General features: G+C 38.7%; 1 protein-coding gene across 2 annotated transcripts in view; it reads left to right on the top strand.

The window, feature by feature from the left end:
* ZC3H12B (zinc finger CCCH-type containing 12B) overlaps positions 1–20,124 on the top strand; it is a 191,055-nt gene that overhangs the window by 63,355 nt on the left and 107,576 nt on the right. Inside the window, exon 2 of one of the 2 annotated variants that reach the window (XM_074323581.1) lies at positions 7,363–7,530. The exons of the other annotated variant lie outside the window; for it this stretch is intronic. The gene's annotated coding sequence lies outside the window, so the exon portion shown is untranslated. The remainder of the gene's footprint in view (positions 1–7,362; positions 7,531–20,124) is intronic. 2 annotated transcript variants of the gene reach the window in all.

The raw sequence follows: 20,124 nt of genomic DNA, 5'->3' as shown, positions 1-20,124 counted from the left end.
TTCCCTCTGTTTCTTCTTTTATTACAGTATATATTTCAATTCTGGATTTTTTTTTGAGTGGTTACCCTTAAGTTTATGTAAAAGAAAGTTTGATATTTAGAGTATTCCATTTTCTTCAGCATGCTTACTTTCTCCATTCCATATTCCGGTTCAGGCCTTTACTCTCCCCCTTTTTATGTTTTGGTTGCCACAAATTGTCCCTGTTGATGGTGGTTGAATAGCCTCCTTTAGTATTTCTTGTAGTGCAGGTCGTGTATTAGAAAATTCCCTCAGCTTCTGTATGTCTGGAAAGGTCTTTATTCCTCCTTCATATCTAAAGGATATCTTTGCTGGATATATTATTCTTGGCTCATAATTTCTCTCTTTCAATAGTTTGAATATTTGGTTCCACTCCCTCCTGGCTTGTAGAGTTTCTGTTGAAAAATCTGATGATAATCTAATGGGCTTTCCTTTGTAAGTTACCGTCTTCTTTTCTCTGGCTGCCTTGAGGATTCTTTGTTTTTCGTTGATTTTAGACAGCTTCAATACAGTATGCCTTGGAGAAGGCCTGTTGGGATTGAGGTAACTAGGTGTTCTATTTGGTTCTTGGATTCGAGGGTCCAGTTCTGTCCACAAGGTTGGGAAGTTCTCATCGACAATTTGTTTGAATATATTCTCTGTTCCTTCTCTCTTTCTTCTCCTTCTGGTATGCCCATTATTCTTATATTGCTCTTTCTGATGGAGTCAGAAAGTTCTTGTAAGTTCTTTCATTTCTTTTAAGTCTCAAGTCTCTTTCTTCTTCCATCTGTGTCATTTCCAGGTTTCTATCTTCGATGTCACTGATTCTTTCCTCCATCTGGTCAACTCTACTACCTAAGCTGGTTATTTCATTCTTAATTTCTTCTATTGAGTTCTTAATCTCCAGAAATTCTATTTGGTTCTTTTTAAAATTTCAATCTCTTTCGTAAAATGCTCATGTTGTTCTTTGATTGTGTTTCTGAGTTCATTTAACTGCCTTTCTGTGTTTTCTTGCATCTCATTGAGTTTTTTCAGAACTGCAATCTTGAATTCTCTGTCATTTAAGTCACATATTTCCATATCTTTAAGTTCCTTTTCTGGAGACTTTTCACTTTCTTTCTGAGCTATCTTGTTGCCTTGGTTATTCATGGCAATTACTGATTTATTATTTCTCTTCCTAGACATCTACAGGAGTGGCTTCTGCAACAGGTTGATAGGAAGAGGTCTTTCTTTTGTTTTCCAGTACTTGTTGGTAGAATGTTTTATTTTCTCTCCGACTGCAGCCTTTTTGTCTCTCTCACACTGTAGTGCTATGTTTTCTCTGCACTATTCCAGCTTCTCACACAATGGGGCGATTTCCTGGGGGACGGGCTTCTCCTCTGTTAATAGTTCGCCTGGGTTACAGGGCGCAGTGTCCGTGTGAGTATGCTGAGAGCTTTTGAAGTTCCAAAGCTCTTCCTGCACCAGAATCAGAGCACATATGTTTCATCAGTTCTGTTTACTCCTGCAGGGATCCACCCAGAGAGATGGGGCCAGGGGCGGGGTGAGTTGTGAGAGGTGTCCCAGAGCAATGGCAGCGACCACCACCACAGCCGGTCGTGCTTCCACAGCTCCCTCCCCTTTTCCAGAACTAGTTGGGCTGTGAATCTGTGTCTGCGGTCCACAGTTCTCAGAACAGCAAATATTCTGTTCTTTTGGTCTGATACTGCTACTGTTCTGCTTCTAGCACCGGGCAGGTGGGGTCGGGGCGAGCTCTGGGAGGGCAGGGAGTGGGCAGCTTGTCTCAGTGCCTTAGCCTTCTGTTCTCAGCTCAGCAGTGAGGGCTTAAATCACTGTTTTCAGCCTTCTTCCCTCAGTCTTTTCTCCGAGGTCTCTGCCATTAGCGTTGGGTTCAGCCATTTTATATGCTGTTCCTTCAGCCCTGTGGGCCATAAGAGGAGCCCTAGCAGTCCGAGTTCTTCCCTCTCCCACACCTTCGGTAGTTCCAGGATGCAGCAAGCTCGGAGCACTTAACTAGGTCTGCGTCCTGCGCCCGCGTGACTCCGCCTCCGCACTTCTCCCTTCCCTCCTCTCCCTGTGGAGCGATTCTCCCACCTTTACGTGAATTCTGTAGTGGGCCTCTTCATCTTGCCTATGTGCTGTGCAGGGAGTCATTTGTGGAGTTATAGTTGTTTGATTAGTTGTAAATTCCAGGGTAGATTTACAGAGGCTCACCTCACGCCGCCATTTTGATGTTAGCTATGTATATAAAGATTTTGTTGGGAAAGGGGACCAGGGCTTTACTGGGGAACAGTGTGTACTTCCAGGCTTTTTTCCAAGTCAAGTTGTCCTTTCAATCTTACTTGTGGAGGGTGCCGTTCAGCTTCAAATTGTTGTCCTTTCTGTCTTAGTTGTGGAGGGCGCAGCTCCGCTCCAAGTCCAGTTGTCTTTTTCTAGTTGCAGGGGGCACAGCACAGCATCCCTCGCGGGAGTCGGATCGGCAACCTTGTGGTTGTGAAGATGGCTTCCAACCAACTGAGCCATCCAGGAGCTCAGCGACAGCTCAGCCCAAGGTGTCGTGTTCAATTTTAGTTGCATGGGGCGCTGCCCACCATCCCTTGAGGGACTCGAGGAATCAAACTGGCAACCTGTGGTTGAGAGCCCGTGCTCCAACCAACTGAGCAATCCGGGAGGCAGCTCAGCGCAAGGTGTGGTGTTCAATCTTAGTTGCAGGGGGCGCTGCCCACCATCCCTTGTGGGACTCGAAGAGTTGAATCAACAACCTTGTATATGAGAGCCCACTGGCCCACCTGGGAATTGAACCCTCAGCCTTCGGAGTTATGAGCATGGAGCCCTAACCGCCTGAGCCACTGGGCCGGCCCAATGTTATGTATATTTTTAATAAAAATATCTAAAAACAAAAAACCACATTGAGGTACTACTACATACCTAATAGAATGACTAAAATTAAAAAAAAACAAAAAACAAAAAACCTGACCATAAAAAATGTTAGCAAGAATGTAGAGAAAATAGAACTTATACATACACTGCTGATGAGAATGTAAATTGTTGCAACTAGTTTGGAACACAATTTGGCAGCTCTTTGAAAAGTTAAATGTAGAACTACCATAGGAACCAAGCATTACACTCATAGTTATTTAACTAAAAGAAATGATAGCACATGTCCATACACATATTTGTATACAATACAGCACCTTTTTAAATAAAACTGGAAATAACCTAAAGGCTCATCAACAGGTAAACGAATAAACAAATGGTAGTATATACATACAGTGGAATACTTCTCAGAACTAAAAGAGTACTAGGGGTCAGAAAAGCTGTATTCCAGTGCAGTTTCATAACATGGAATAAGTCCCATAACATTTCAAGACCTCAGTTTCCTAATTTAGGTAATAAGTAAATAATATTTACCTTGTTTGTTTAATATGTTGGTTCTGAAACTCAAATGAGGTAAATATATGGAATTGCTTGGTAAACTATATTTGTATGACTTTTTATTGGCATTTTAATTTCTTTTTCTGATTGAATGCATGAAAATACATTTTCTGAAATCTGATTTTTTTCTGTTAATGTTTTCTCATATTAAAGAAGACTGTAGCCTGAGAGCTCCTTTAAGTCGTAAATAATAGTTGATACATTTGGACATTCTTAGAATGTTGATTCGTGTTTGATAAGAGGTGGCAAGAATATCATCATAACTGTTTACTTTTTAGCACACCAACAATATTTATGCTCTGTTTTTGAATTCTATTTCTTGGCTTCTGGACTCCAATAAGAGATTTGGGGCACAAAAATATCCAGTCCATCTGTTACTCTTAAATGGCTAAACTCAGAGTCTTAAGATTGGAACATATCTTTATTATGAGAAAATATTATTAGTATTTACACATGTAAATTGTGATCCAAGATTGTACAGACTTCTTCTGTTTGGTTTAGTGACCTTCTTAAAGCAATATTTGTATAAGAACATAAAACAAAACTATACAAAGGTAATGCCACCAAAGAAAATATGCAAAACTAAGTCAATCATTGAACTAGTGCACAGCATTAGACTACTTAACAGTCACAATTTGGATCTGTTTGGCTTTTATTGGTTTAACTTATACTAATGATTTACTACATATGAATTGTCTACTGTAGTGATATATTCCTTGTTACATTTAGAAGTTATATACATACATATGCAAAGGAAAGGGTATTTTTCCCATCGGGGGAAATGATTTCTGATTTATCAGCTGTACAAAGGGGAATGATTCTTCTTTCCAACTGGGAAATAGGAAACAAAGTTTATAGATTTGGTTTCTTCTTCTAATAGAGATTTGTTTCTTCCTTGGGATGGTCATCTGTCCTGATAGGTAGCCCTTTAATTTGCTCATGAAATTTAGAAAATTCTTGGGATCCTGTTGTTTATGTATTTATTCTTTGTTATTTCTAGATCATGTTTATTTTAATTTGCTTCTCTCTCTCTCTCTCTCTTTCTCTCTCTCTCTCTCTCTCTCTTTCTTTCTCTCTCCCTCCCCCCACCCCCGTCCAGTCAGACCATTGTAGATTAGATTTCTCGAAAGTTAGTGAAGACTGATACACTTTCTTAACCCTGTTCACTACCTTCTGTACTCTAGCAAGATTTCACTTTAAGGGGGGGGGCACATAGTCAATAGTTACCAACTGTGCTTCTTCTAATCCCTCTATAAGGAAGTAGCCTAAATAGCCAAGTTACAAGATACTACTGCTTCTTTTAAGGACCAGGAGTTTCATAGGTGGCACTTGGAAAGAGAGATAATGACCACCTATCTCCCTCATCCTGGGCACACAGGAAGGTAGGTGAATAGCAGCTCCTCCAAGACATACATTCCCATTTGCAGCATTGTGTGAATAACTTTATCTGCTGCTTCAAAACATTGCTTCTTATCCTGCTTGTTTATGACAATCTACTCAAGGAAATAGCTGCTATTCAGTGATCAAGACAAGAAGGAAAAACTTGGAAGGTCAGGAAAATTCCTCGTTCCTTTTGGATCTTATAAGCTATTTAGCATATATTTGTGGAACATCTGCTAGTGTGAAGCTTAGCACCGGGGTCTTAGGGATGAACAAGACTCACCCTGTCCTAAGAAGCTTAGTTTAGCAGAATGAAAACTATTGAGGACATTCTTCACAGTCTCTTAGACTTCAGAGTCAGATTGTAAGTCTTGGCTGCCCACAATTGTAGAATTATTGCATCTATAAATCACTAAAACTGTAGAATGAGAAGATGTGGGTAAATAAGGTTGATCCTTTTTTCACGGTAACTGTGGCAACAAGGAGCTACAACTAACAACATAGTTGCTGATATGGCCAGCTCAGATGCCAGTGCCTCATGGGAATATATTAACTACAGATTGGTGATGCCAGCTTGAGCTAACCCTAATATTCTGATAAAATATACATAGGGTATCAACTCCAGAACAGCATCTCACTCTTGAACTTGTTTGACATCTAATAGAGGGTCATAGGTGTATTTGCATAAAACTGTATACCATTTTCTGGAAATTTACATGTCTAAATGAACTATGAAATATATTCTCTAATGATTTCAGGTTAAATATTATTGTCAGTTTTTCCTGCCTTAACTTTTAACTGATTTTTTTCACCTATCCAGTATCATTGACTCAGATGTTCTACTCATACAGTAACCAAATTTTCAAGACTTTCTTAATTTCAAACATTCTCTCCTATTGTCTCTCCAAATCATCAGTGTCCCAGAAGTTCCATTTATTTTTTCAATATTAGAGTTACATCTACTGGATTGTATCTGGCACCAAAAAGTGACACAAAAACCTCATTTGTCAGATCTTATGGCCTAATTTGGAGTTTGGAAAATATAGTCACCACACCACTAAAAATAATATTCAGGGAATGGGACAATACCCAAAGCTAGGAAATGGGAGTAATCATAAGGACCTCCACAAACCTTTGTTAGGCCATAGTTTGCTCCTGGACCATGATTTAGTGTCCTAACTTCTAGATGAGAAACATGTTTGAACCCTTAAAATTAGAAAACACTAATTGGTTATTAGTGTAATGATTTAGCATTTTAAAAATTAGTTTCAGGTGTACAAAACAATGCAATAGTTAGACATTTATACACCTCACAAAGTGATAACCCCCTCCCCCAATCTGCTACCCTCTAACGTTGTATATAACTGTTACAATTCCATTGACTCTATTCCCTGTGCTGTACTCCACTGATCCCGTGACTATATATATATATATATAGAGAGAGAGAGATAGATAGATAGATAGATAGATAGATAGATAGATGTATAGATGTATATATGTATGTATATATATTTATATGTATATATAAAATTATAGCTGACATTCAATATTATTCAGCTTCAGCTTCAGGTGTACAGTGCAAGGTGAGGGGATTAGAAGGCACAAATTGGTAATCACAATATTTCCATGGGGATAGGAAAGACAGTTTGGGGAATATAATCAATAATGTTGTAAAGATTTTGTAGGGTGTCAGATGGGCGCTTGTCTTATTAGGGAGACCACTTCATGGATGGTGTAGATGCCTGCTCACTGACCATGATTTAGCATTTTGGAATCATTAAAATTTTCCAAAAAATTTGAAAATTTGAAAATCACTAAATTTTCCAAAAGAATGATTCATTCATTTATTTTGGAGTGCCATAAAAGGAAGTGGGTAAAAGTTTCAAAGCTAGTCTTGTTCAATTTTTTTTCTTGTTTCTGTCAACTTTGTAAACTGCATGTGTGACATTTTAGTTAATTGGACCATGAAGGAACTAAAGGACAGAAAAGTCTCCTCAAGGTGTAAATTTGATATATTTCAAATCATTAGGAAATTAATGTTTATTCTGAATTGTGATACTTTAAGATTATGATCTTATTTTGTTTTGCATAGAAGATCAACAAGAGGAAATATTAGTAACTAATCTGAAAATTTTACATAGGATCTATCTGGAAACATTGTGCTACTCAATGAAAACTCTAGATTAAGTAGTTCTTAAATTCACTGTTCGTCTGTATTTTTCTTCTTTAAAAATTGTATATGTGCGTGTGCACACATGTGCACACGCACATAATTCAACTACTATTCTTTTAGACTGAGTTTTATCCACAGTTATGAGATAAATTCTCTTAGGCGTGTGCGAGATTCTGAGTGTCAGGAAACGAGTATATAGAAAACTATAAGAATGCTATACCTCAAATTACAACAATTATTGAAAAGAACTGTCAACCTTTGAGATCCAAAACTCTGCTGCCCTGACTATAGTATGAAGTTTTAAATGGGTAAAATGTGTTTCAGAGGAAGGTTTGCCTTCTGCTCATACAACTTTATTGGAATTTCCCTTTCCCAAGGCTTTGGACTCTTTTGAACATTGCTGCCTCAGCAACAGAGAATAAAAGGCACGATGTGATGGATAAGCCACACAAATGAGAAATACAGATGTGGAGTACAGGCCTCAAAAAGAATTGAGCTTGCTGAGGATCTGTGCCAGAAGTTGGAAATGTCTGAGATGTTAAGAGGTGGGTACTTTGGTGGTTATTGTTATTAAAGGATGAGTGTGTGTGTGTGTGTGTGTGTGTGTGTGTGTAGACTATAGTGAGAAGATTATCATGATTTGTATAATATAAAAAGCTGAGGCTACTTTTATGAGAAAATTAAGCTTTCTTTCAGAAAAGTTATCAAAGCAGTGGTGAAAATCTGAAGTACACAGCTAATAAGATTATCTTCTTAGGTTGAAAAATACGTAGGCTTTTGTAACAGGAAACCAGCCTAGGAGGGAGTGAGAGAAAAGGAACTGTTCTTTATTGAGCTTTACTAATCAAATACCAGCTGCTTTACATGTGTTATCCTGTTTAATCCTCATAACAATCCTATGAGGTACATACTACTGTGTTTCCCTGAAAATAAGACCTAGCCAGACAATCAGCTCTAATGCGTCTTTTGGAGCAAAAATTAATATAAGACCTAGTCTTATATTATAGTAAAATAAGACCCGGTATTTATTATATTATATTATATTATATTATATTATATTATATTAATTATATTAATTATATTATATTATATTATATTATATTATATTATATTATATTATATTTTACCCAGTCTTATAGTAAAATGAGACTAGGTCTTATATTAATTTTTGCTCCAAAAGACTCATTAGAGCTGATTGTCCAGCTATGTCTTATTTTGGGAGAAACACAGTGTTATCTCCATGTTACACAGAGGAAACAATCTTGAGCGGGTTACTTTACTTTCCTAAGTTCATGTAGTTATTAAGTTTGGAGTTTTGTTTTAGATATAGGTCTCTCAGAACTCTAACACTGTACATAGAGAGTACTAAATATCTAAGAGAAAACTGACTATATCATTTCATGGTTTTCTTATGAAGAATTGTACCTCTACTTCATTTTAGTTTTCTCAGGAAAGTTTTTTCACACAGTATTCAGAAAATGCTTCAGCAACCACAATATATTCAACTGAGGAAAAAATCAGCACTGGAGATAGAAGCAACCATTCTCAAGTAATGAAATAGATGTGGCTCTGACTTTTTATTATTTTTTCCTTCTTCGTTTTCCCACATATTATATAAATGTAAACCAAATTTTCCAGAGCATTTATACCCTTTGTAAGTGTATAAAGGAAGCCTTCCATTTTGATATATGTTGAATTTATTTAGCTAAAGCAGCAATGCAATGTTCATGTCAACTGATTCTAAACTCATGTCTCATACTTTTGGACATTTGATCAGTCTAAGGAATTTAAGCCTCTTTTATTTTTTATAATTTAGAAACATTTAGATAGTTTCAAAGGTGGAAATATTAGTCAATTCTTATGAAGTTACAGCCTTAGAACTTATTCTGGATGGCATTTATTAACTTTTAATTACATCTTTACTAATATTTTTCAGAGTTCAGTAAGTGTGCCAAAATTATAGGCAACTTTGCTATAGCAGCAAGATCTCGTGATTTGAAATCAGAGAATCTGAATTGAAATGTCAGCTCTGCCTCTTATTTACTATGCAAATTTGGGTAATTAATCTCTCTGATCCTCAGTTTTCTCATATGTAATATGAGGATAATAATCCCTGCCTCATGTAGTTGCTGTGAGAATAACTTGAGATAATAAATGTGAATGTACTTTGTAGACAGTAAAATTCTATCACTATGTAAGGGGAAAGAGAATCAAATGAACAGTAAGGGAATACCTACCACTGTGATAATTAGTTGATAATTTATTTTCTCTTTGTTGCTCCCAACAAGAATAAGTCCTGCATATTTCTGAGAAAGACAAGCATGCCCCACACTAGGTCACATTTCCCAACTCTCCTATGTATTGCCCCAGTAGTCATGTAGTAGTTGACAAGATACTGGCAGGAAGGTAAAAATGTATGGAAGAACTACCTCCTAGTTTATTCTCTTCATGTAAAGTGATCTTTCATAAAGGAGAAGCCTGCTTAACAATACATATCAATATCTTGGTTCAGGGCAATTAAAGGAACTTTTGGGATAGACAGTAGTTTCATAACAAAACCCAAAAGGACCATTGAGATGAGACATTGTTGTAGAGTAGGAAATGCACTGGCCTGGAAGAAAGGATATCAGAGAGCCAATCCTGGTTTCGTCACTAATTGCATAATCTAAAAGCAAGTCCCTTTTCCTTCTTGGCTTCTATGCAATTATGTGGGGTAGACTAGATTATCTCCAAGGTCTATTTCAGCACTGACAATCTGTGATCCTATTTTTAATCATAATAAGAATATTCAAGTTGTATAGATTTTAGGATACCATTTTACACCTCAAAAAGAAGAAGGAAAAATTACTCAAATTGTTTCTACATTGTGTCATAATAAACATTCATTTACGTTAATAGCTGTATTGGGGTATAATTAACATAATTTTTTACATTTTTAAAGTATTTTAAGATCTAGCATCTCCTTTGAGTCTCAAAATAATGGTATTTCTTCACTTATTCTTACATAATAAATTAAGAAACTGAGACTCAAAGAATTTATAATACATTCAGTTTTGTAATCAGTTAAGAAACTGAGGTTGAAAAATTTACAGAGTCACATACTGTGTTTCCCCCAAAATGAGACCAGATCTTATATTAATTCTTGCTCCACAAGCTGCATTAGGGCTCATGTTCAGGGGAAGTCATCCTGAAAAATCATGCTAGGGCTTATTTTCTGGCTAGGTCTTATTTTTCAGGGAAACATGGTAGTTAGCACATGATAGAGACAGAAATCCAACTCTGGTCTGTCTGTCTCTAAGCCCAATGTTTTCCCACTACACCAACCTACCTAGGTGATTTTATCTAGGCTTAGAATAAGTGGAATTCTTCTAGAAAATGAATTTTTAAAAAAACTTACTGTTTTTTCATATATTGAAAGTAAAGAATAAGGATGATTTTTATATTCCTTAAAAATTCTTCACATTTGAAACTGAAGCTGCTAACCACATTGAAACAATTGTACAAATAAAATGTAAATGAATCTTTCAGAGCCCTATGGATTATGAAAGGTTAAAGAAATAGTATTTGTAACATATTTTAATATCATTGGAAGAATATGACTATTTAAATATAACATTTAGAGCAATCACCCTCAGACATGCAATAGAAAGGGAAAGAATAAAGGAAATATAAAGGTATATAAGAAGATGTGCATTTATCTAAGGATCATCTATCACATTCACTGTGTTAGTATAGACTTTTGTGTCAACTGCTATATTCCCTACTTTTCCTTTCCCATGCTTTTTCAATCAATGTCCCAATAAATATAATTCTAGGCTTTAATGAGTTTACAGTGAGTAATCTCTGTCAATGGGTGTAGTGGCTGCTTGTTATTTGTGTCATACCAACAAAAAAGCAACCAATGGAGACTTTGCATTTAAAAGTCATTATTAGTAATGATTTCAGAAAATGTGTCTTTTCTGTGGAGTTTATGCATTAAAATTAAAGAAACCCTATCTCTGATGAATAAATGGTTTGTGAATGTGGAAGGCATTAACTTGCTAATTAGCATGTTAAAGTTGTAATCAGATCCAGCAAAAGAGATTTAGGTATATTGGAGACAAAGACTCTGGAAGATAAGTCTATATGCATTCTGAAGAAGCCTACTGTTCCAAAAACATGAATTCCAAGCCTTTACAGTCCATGGAAAAGTAGGTATCAAATATTTACTATGAAATCAAGTCTGTTGAGGAGGTGACAGAGCTTTAAGATATGAACACTACCCTCCTGGGGCTTACATCCTAATGGTGGACATTGAAAGATACCTTACATCCGTTATCTTACTTGATAAACAAAACTAGCTTGTGAGGTAAGGAATTCAGGTTCAGAAAACTTAGGTAACGTGCCCAAAGTCACACAGTAGTATATGGCAAGGTCAGGATTCAAACCCATTAATTACAAAATCTACACATTTCTTTGTACAACACATGGGACAAGATAGACAAAGGAAAAGTAACACTTTAGCAGTAAAATACACAGGACATACTTGTCATGTGGGGTGTCCTGTGTGGTCTCTGGTCCCGCTCACCATATAAGAATGCAGAATATAACAAAATTGACAAACCCTTAGCTAGACTCACTAAGATTAAAAGAGAGAAGACACTAATTAACAAAATCAGAAACGAAAAAGGGGAAGTTATCACGGACACCACAGAAATACAAAGGATCATCCAAGAATAGTATGAAGGACTATATGCTACCAAATTCAATAACCTAGAAGAAATGGACAAGTTCTTAGAAACATATAGCCTTCCTAGGCTGAACCACAAAGAACTGGAAAATCTAAACAGACCGATCACCAGTAACGAAATTGAATCAGTCATCCAAAACCTTCCCAAAAGCAAAAGTCCGGGACCAGATGGCTTCACTAGTGAATTCTACCAAACCTTCAAAGAGGATCTAATACCAATCCTACTGAAACTCTTCCAAAAAATTGAAGAAGAGACAGTCTCCCTAACTCATTTTATGAGGCCAACATTACCCTGATACCAAAACCTGGTAAGGACAGCACAAAACAAGAAAACTACAGACCAATATCTCTAATGAATACCGATGCAAAAATCCTAAATAAAATTCTAGCAAATCGAATACAACAATGCATTAAAAAGATTATTCATCACGACCAAGTGGGGTTCATCCCCGGGGCATAAGGATGGTTCAACATACGCAAATCCATCAATGTGATACATCACATAAAGAAAATAAGGGACAAAAATCATATGATTATATCAATTGATGCAGAAAAAGCATTTGACAAGATACAACATCTATTTATGATTAAAACACTTAATAAAATAGGTATAGAAGGAAAATACCTGGACATAATAAAGGCCATATATGACAAGCCCTCTGCTAATCTCATAATTAATGGTGAAAAACTGAAGCCATTTGCTCTATGTTCAGGAACAGGACAGGGCTGTCCCCTATCACCTCTGCTTTTCAACATACTGTTGGAAGTCCTTGCCAGAGCAATCAGGCAACAGAAAGAAATAAAAGGCATCCAAATTGGGAATGAAGAAGTTAAATTATCACTCTTTGCAGATGACATGATGCTATATATAGAAAACCCTAAAGACTCCACCAAAAAGCTATTAGAAACAATCAACGAATACAGTAAAGTTGCTGGCTACAAAATCAACGCACAAAAGTCCATTGCCTTCCTATATACTAACAATGAAATCTCAGAAAAAGAAATACAAAAAACAATTCCTTTTGCAATTGCAGCAAAAAGAATAAAATACCTAGGAATAAACTTAACCAAGGATGTGAAAGACCTATATGCTGAAAACTATAAGACATTTTTGAAAGAAATTGAAGAAGACACAAAGAAATGGAAAGATATTCCATGCTCATGGATTGGAAGAATCAACATAGTTAAAATGGCCATATTACCCAAAGCAATATACAGATTCAATGCAATCCCCATCAAAATCCCAATGGCATATTTTAAAGAAATAGAACAAAAAATCATCAGATTTGTTTGGAACCACAAAAGACCCCGAATAGCCAAAAGCAATCTTAAGAAAAAAGAACAATAATGGAGGTATCACACTTCCTGACTTTGGCTTGTACTGCAGGACTACAATAATCAAAACAGCATGGTATTGGAAGAAAAACAGACACATAGACCAATGGAACAGAATTGAGAACCCAGAAATAAAACCACATAAATATGGACAGATTATTTTTTACAAGAAGCTAAAAACATACAGTGGAGGAAAGACAGCCTCTTCAATAAATGGTGCTGGGAGAATTAGATAACCACGTGCAAAAGAATGAAACTGGACTGCTATCTGTCACCATGTGCCCAAATTAATTCAAAATGGATCAAAGACTTAAGCATAAGACCTGACACAATAAACTGCATGGCAGAAAACATAGGTACTAAACTTATGGACCTTGGGTTCAAAGAGCGTTTTATGAATTTGACTCCAAAGTCAATGGAAGTAAAAGCAAAAATAAACGAATGGGACTATATGAAGCTTAAAAGCTTCTGCACAGCAAAAGAAACCATCAACAAAATGAAGAGTCCACCACCTGAATGGGAGAATATTTTTGCAAACAGTGCCTCCAATAAGGGGGTAATATCCAGAATATACAAGGAACTCATGCAAGTCAACAACAAAAAAACAAACAACCCAATTGAAAAATGGGCGGAGGACCTGAAGAGACATTTCTCCAAAGAGGACATACAAATGGCAAATAGACATATGAAAAAATGCTCAACATCACTAATCATCAGAGAAATACAAATAAAAACCACAATTAGATATCACTTCACCCCAGTCAGAATGGCTATCATCAACAAGACAAATAATAACAAGTGTTGGAGAGGCTGTGGAGAAAAAGGAACCCTCATACACTGTTGGTGGGAATGCAGACTGGTGCAGCCGTTATGGAAGGCAATGTGGAGGTTCCTCAAAAAATTACGAATAGAATTGCCATATGACCCAGCAATCCCTCTCCTGGGTATCTATCTAAAAAATCTGAAAACATTTATACATAAAGACACATGTGCTCCAATGTTCACTGCAGCTTTGTTTACAGTGGCCAAGACATGGAAACAACCAAAATGTCCTTCGATAGATGAATGGATAAAGAAGTTGTGGTATATATACACAATGGAATACTATTCGGCGGTAAGAAAAGATGATGTAGGAACATTTGTGACAACATGGATGGATCTTGAGAGTATAATGCTGAGTGAAATAAGTCAGACAGAAGAAGCAGAGAACCATATGATTTCACTGATATGTGGTATATAAACTAAAACAACAAAAGAACAAGACAAACCAATGAGAAACAAAAATTCATAGACACAGACAATTGTTTAGTGGTTACCAGAGGGTAAGCGGGGTGGGGGGTGGGAGATGAGGGTAAGTGGGATCAAATATATGGTGATAGAAGGAGAACTGACTCTGGGTGGTGAACACAGAATGGGATTTATAGATGATGTAATGCAGAATTGTACACCTGAAATCTATGTAATTTTACGAACAGTTGTCATCCCAATAAATAAAAAAATAAAAACAAACAAACAAAAACAATGTAGGATATGGTGAGGCCAAAAGGGAACACCAACAGAGCCATATGTGGGGGAGTTATTCTACTATAGTCTTGCTGGCGGCTGGGTTGGAGACACAGGAAGCAGGAATGTCAGGCAGGGTGTTGGGTGTGGTCTCTATTTCCGCTCTCCACATAAGAATGCAGGACATGATGAGGCCAAAAGGAACACCCACAGAGCCATAGATAGGGGAATCACACCACTATAGTCTCGCTGGCAGCTGGGTTGGAGACACAGGAAGCAGGAGCCACACTATCTGCATCCTGCCGTCCACTTCTGTGCAACCCACACTCCGCTGTGCTAACTGCAGTCCGTGCTTGCCAGCCACCATCTTCTTGGTAGCCCCCATTTTCTGCTAGCATAGCCACAGCAGTTATATTAGTGGCCAATGGCTCACTGATTACAGCTGACTGCCAACTAGCCACAGGTGATGGCCATCCAATCACAGTTGAGCCAGCACCTTTCCACGTGAGGGTGAGAGCCTGGAAACTGGACTCCTGGCTCTGTCCCCACAAGGAGCTACACTGTCCGCAGCCTGCTCCCCTCCGCTTCTCTGCAAACCAACCCCACTTGCTAACTGCAATCTTTGCTTGCTAGCTCAGCCATGGCAGTTATATCAGTGGCTAATGGCTAACTGGTTACAGCTGATGGCCATCTACTACCTGAGCCAGCAACTTTCCACATGAGGACGAGAGCCTGGACACTGCTCTCTGGGACTCTGTCCCCAAAATAGCATAAGTTCAAGAAGAATTCAGAGAGGGGTGACCTGAATCCAATATAGATCTTAATCAGTCCATGTTTTCCTCATGAAGGATATAATACCTAAAGTCAGTCTTGTAGATTGTCTAATTAAAGAAAAAGGGGGGTAATGAATAACCTTCTCTCTGAGTCTTTCTTCATTTTTAAAACAGAGATGATGTCATTACCCTCACAGTACCATTGCTAGGATTGAGTAAGATCACATGTGTAAAAGCACTTAGTAAATTAAAAAGTATTAAACAATGTAAACTATTATTACTTGCTAAAGTATAAAAGTGTGATGCATATGATGTGTGTGGTCATGTGGGGCGGCCTGCGGGGTCTCAGCTCCCACTCCCCACACAAGAACGCAGGATGTAGCTAGGCCAAAAAGGAACATCCATGGAGCCACAGGTAGGGGAGTCATACCACCACAGTCTCACTGGAGGCTGGACTCACACGACATGCGACCTGCTGTCTGCTTTTCTGCCTGCCAACCAACAGACTCCACAGTGCAGCTGCGGCAATTATATCAGGGACCAATTACCTAACCGGCTACAGCTGACAGCCAACTAGCCACACCCGACGGCCATCTACTACCCGAGCCAGCACCTTTCCACGTGAGGCCGAGAACCTGGAAACTGCTCTCTGGGACTCTGTCCCCACAGTGTACAAAAAGCTGACTCTGAGGATATTGTTTTAAGGATGGATGGCTCTCCCATTAACAACTTGGAGGATTATAATATCTCTGAATAGGGAGGAAACCTCAAAGGTCATCTGAACTAACCCCCATCTGGTGCTAGTTAAAAAGGAACCTGGGGGTCATAGGAATGGCGGCACCTGGGTGCACTTTTTGAGTTCTCCTCCAGATCTTATCACAAACGGGACATCTATAACCCATCAAAGGACTCTCTGCTCATCACACAGAACAGCTAAGAGACTCGTGGAAGGGTTACTTAAAGGTGGGCAAATTGGGCGAGCAGGGGAAGAGGGAAGGGAGCAAAGTGGATACCCAGCCCACATCTGTGGCGGTGGAGACACGTCCCACATCTGTGGCTGTGGGGACGCGGCCCGCATCTGCGGATGTGGAAACGCGGTCCGCACCTGTGGCTGGGGAAACGCGGTTGGCATCCGGAGCTGCAGAGATCCAGGGGATCCCAGGACGGAACAGAGAATACAAAAGCCAGGAGGTGGGATCTTTCCCTGCGTCCCACCAAGGGGGCAGCATATCCAGCATTTGAGGCAATAACCACAGTGAGACCTTCAGTTGGGCCCTAGGCCAGACAAAGGACACAAATTCCATACCAGGGCCCCTTCCCTCACCCTTCCAATCCTACCCCCAGCCTTCCAGAGACTTAAACTGGCCCCTGAACTGAGGAGTAGTGTCAGATTACAGAGGAGCCTTAGTGCTCAGGCTCTGGGAAGACTGGTGTGCAGCTTTGACCCAGGGAAGAGGCTGGGAAGAGTGTGATTTTTGCTGGGCTAGGTGAGAAGAGACTCCTCCACCCTCAACCACCACCTTTTCTGGCCTGTGGGAAGAGTGTGACATGGCTGGGCTGGGATAGAGAAAAACCCTCCATCCCCAGCCCCCACCCTGTCTGGCCTGCCTAGTGCGGGGCAATTACAACTGCAGAGGCACTCCCAGGGATCAGTAGTAAGCAGCAGATGCACCTCTGGGCTTTCAGCAGCTAAGAAATCTCCCGCCTGCCACACACACACACACACACACACACACACACACACACACAGAAGAAGTGTCCTAAGACTCAGGACAACTGGACACAGGGCTGGTGGTGCTACTCTCAGTACGCATATGTGCAGGAAAGAGCAGAAACTGTGCTGACTTTGTAGAAACTACCATCCAGACCACTCAGCCCCATGCATCTAAATCTGCAGTTCCAACGTCACTCTGGGCACCAGGTAACCGTCTCTGCCTGCACAATACGCAGAGGACTCTTTTGTACAGCAGAGGACAACCTGGAGATTACTTGGTGGGCTTAAGGCAAGACTGGCACTGCTTTTTGTTTTGTTTTGTTTTGTCTTTATATCTTTCATATCTTTACCTGTGTTGAGTGGGGGTTGTCGGTTGTTTTTACATGTGAAGGTATTTGATTTTTTCTTTGTTGTTGTTGTTTTGCTTGGTGATTTGCTTTGTTCTGAAATTGCCCTACCAGGGCCCAGCTAAAGAGGCACAAGATTCAACATACCCAGAGGCCAACTCCAGACCAAACCACAGTACTACTGGGTTTGACCTACAAGTGACACACCAGAGGGAATTCTCTACAGGCACAAGAACCCATAGAGGCCAAACCACATTTAAGTGGTCAACCCTCATGCAGCAGAACACCCTGCGGTGGACAGAGCCAAGTCTCACAACTAGTCAGCCTAGGAGTTAACCCCATCTACTCACAAGCGAAAAGGAATTACAGATCTTCTTTAACAGGACAGTATACACAACACAAGAGTCACCTTTGGAGCACACGCAGAGGAGAAAAACCAAGTAGTGCAAGTGAAATATAAAGGACACATATTACATAAGATAACCCAGCAAGAACTAAGAACTCTTGGGGATCTACCTAATACATCAAAGCAAACACAGGGAGTCAGCCTGAATGGGGAAATGAAACATGTCCCAAATAAAGGAACAGAAGAAACCTTGACAAATGGAACCAATTGAAACAGGTAATCAACCTATCAGAGACAGAGTTCAGAACACTGATGATAAGAATGTTTAAGGAGCTTAGAGATGACATAAAGAAGGATATAGAAATCATAACAAACAACCAGTTAGAAATAAAGAGCACAATTCCCGAAATAAAGAACTCACTTGAAGGAATTAACAGCAGGTTAGATGAAGCAGAGGATCGAATCAGCGACTTAGAAGACAAGTTAGCAGAGATCACCCAAAGAGAACAACAGAAAGAAAAAAGAATAAAAAACAATGAAGATGGTTTAAGAGACCTCTGGGATGACATCAAGCGCAACAACATGTGCATCATAGGAATACCAGAAGGTGAAGAGAGGAAGCAAGGGATTGAGAACATATTTGAAGTAATAATGCCCCAAAACTTCCCTAACCTGGTAAAGGAAACCAACATACGAGCCCAGGAAGTACAGAGAGTTCCAACCAGGATAAACGCAAACAGGCCCACACCAAGACACCTTATAGTTAAAATGGCCAAGGTGAAAGACAAAGAGAGAATCCTAAAAGCAGCAAGAGAAAGACAGAGGGTTACATACAAGGAACTCCCATACGACTATCAAATGACTTTTCTACAGAAACATTGAAGGCTAGGAGGGAGTGGCAGGAGATACTCAAAGTGATGGAAAACAAAGGCCTACAACCTAGATTGCTTTATCCAGCAAGGCTATCATTTAAAGTTGATGGAGAGATAAAGAACTTCCCAAAAAAGAATAAGCTAAAGGAATTTATTACCACCAAGCCAGCATTGCAAGAAATACAAAAAGGACTTCTGCAAATAGAAGAAAGATGAAAACAATCTAACCACAAATTTAAAAATGGCAATAACTATGTACCTATCAATAATCATTTTAAATGTAAACAGATTAAATGCTCCAATCAAGAGACATAGGGTGGCTGAGTGGATAAGAAAGCAAGACCCTTGTATATGCTTTATACAAGAGACTCACCTCAGATCAAAAGACACACAAAGGCTGAAAGTTAAGGGTTGAAGTAAGATATTTCATGCAAATGGAAATGAGAAAAAATCTGAAGTTGCAATACTTATATCTGACAAACTAGACTTTAAAATGAAGAACATATTAAAAGACAAAGATGGGCAATGTATAATAATAAAGGGATCGATCTAACAAGAGGACATAACCCTAGTAAACATCTATGGACCCAACATAGGAGCACCGAAATATATAAAACATATTGACTGACATAAAGACAGAGATCAACAGTAACACTATCATAGTAGGGGACTTCAACACACCTCTGACAACAATGGACAGGTCTTCCAGGTAGATAATCAATATGGAAACAACAGCCTTAAATGACACATTGGACTACTTGGATTTAATCGATATTTTTAGAACATTTCACCCAAAATCTGCAGAATACACGTTCTTCTCAAGTGCACATGGAACATTTTCCAAAATAGACCATATGTTAGGCCACAAAACAAGTCTTGATAAATTTAAGAAAATTGAAATCATACCTATTGTCCTCTCTGACCACAGTGCTATGAATTTAGAAATGAACTACAGGAAATAAACTGGAAGACACACCAATTCATGGAGGCTGAATAACACGTTACTAAATAATGAATGGGTCAATCATGATATCAAGGAAGAAATCAAAAGATATCTCGAGAAAAACGAAAATGAAAACACGACGACCCAAAATCTATGGGATGCCGCGAAAGCAGTCCTAAGAGGGAAATTCATAGCATTGCAGGCCTACTTAAAGAAACAAGAAATATCACTAATCAACAGTTTACCTTCACACTTAAGGGATGTGGAAAAAGAACATCAAAATAAGCCCAAAGGGAGTACAAGGAAGGAGAGAATAAAGGTCAGAGCGGAAATAAATGAAACAGAAACCAGAAAAGCAATACAAAAGATCAATGAATCCAAGAGTTGGTTCTTAGAGAGCATAAACTAAATTGACAAACCTTTAGCAAGACTCATTAAAAAAAAGAGAGAGAGGACCCAAATTAATAAAATCAGATGAAAGAGAAGTGACAACAGACACCGCAGAAATACAAAAAATTTTAAGAAATTACTGTGCGCAACTATATGCCAACAAATTTTACAATCTGGAAGAAATGGA

The sequence above is a fragment of the Rhinolophus sinicus genome, chromosome X (assembly GCF_036562045.2).
Source record: "Rhinolophus sinicus isolate RSC01 chromosome X, ASM3656204v1, whole genome shotgun sequence".
NCBI classification, from domain to species: domain Eukaryota; kingdom Metazoa; phylum Chordata; class Mammalia; order Chiroptera; family Rhinolophidae; genus Rhinolophus; species Rhinolophus sinicus.
Note: the sequence above shows the minus strand (reverse complement) of the source record. Positions and strands in the feature narration are given on the sequence as shown.